This window comes from Haplochromis burtoni, unplaced genomic scaffold (genome assembly GCF_018398535.1).
Source record: "Haplochromis burtoni strain Fernald_Lab_line unplaced genomic scaffold, NCSU_Asbu1 Contig_579, whole genome shotgun sequence".
Classification (NCBI taxonomy): Eukaryota; Metazoa; Chordata; class Actinopteri; order Cichliformes; family Cichlidae; genus Haplochromis; species Haplochromis burtoni.
This window is the reverse complement of record NW_024582940.1, coordinates 159,034-160,153: the sequence shown is the minus strand read 5'-3', so window position 1 is coordinate 160,153 and position 1,120 is coordinate 159,034.

The window sequence follows — 1,120 nt, the reverse complement described above, 5'->3', positions numbered from 1 at the left end:
AGGAGGTACAGGATGGCATCCTCCACTCCGACACCCGCCTTAACCCGAACTTCTTAACCTAAGATTTCTATTCAGATCAACTCATGTACTCAAGTTAAAAATCTTTGAATGTCTAATATTTATCTACTAATATATAGTATAGAAATTGACAACATGCGACAACAGCACTGCATATTTTTAGTTAAGAGAACATTACTTTTAACTTAAAGTATTTTGTTAGTTTAGCTTCACTGCTCGATAGTTAAGTATATTCAAAAATCTTTTGCAGTGTTGCCCTTATTTTTTAGTTAGAAACTGTGCAGTTTTGCTGTGGACAAGCTGAAACAAAAGGACCGTGAAAAGTTTTCCACAATGGGCTTTTAAATATCAAAATTTGCAAACTTTTCTGTAAACCAAAAATACCATTTCTATTAGGTCTACATACATCCTTAAAATGAGTTTTTCTAGCAATACAAAGTCCTGTATCACCCCTAAAGTTCTGCCATGTAAAATGAATAAAAAAACCCCCCAACAACCTAAGAACACCTATTTGATAGTACATGAAAGCAAAACAACAACAAAACAACCCAACATTAAATTCTAATACATCCTGATCGCAGAACCAGACATATCGGCTAGCATGTTACAATAAGCAAATACACATCTACTAAAGAAGGGGTATGAATTAGGAACCTCCTCATAGTTGTTGGATCTTTCATAAGTACTTCAATAATAACTTCAAAGTCATCAGTTACTTTTCTGTATTTTTCTGTGTTGGAATTACATTTAAGAAGAAAGAGACAATTATGAACAACTTATTACATAATAATTCAGGCCCAGTAACTATTTTTGACTTCCTGATTTATTTCACACTCGTTCTCTAGTAACTACATTCCATTGAAATGGTATCGTATGTCGTATATATTATCGCATCTAACTGTATCCTAACCCTGGATGATCTGACAACAAAAAGAAGTTGCTCAAAGACCACAGGTAGCGTGACTGACCATTCCTGAATAAAACTTTAATATTTTACCCTTCAGTGTAGTGCACATGAAAAGCTCTGCAACAAAGTTAAAAAGATATTACCTCAACAAGAACTGCTAAGATACCAAATAAAAATGCCATTACCAATATGTTT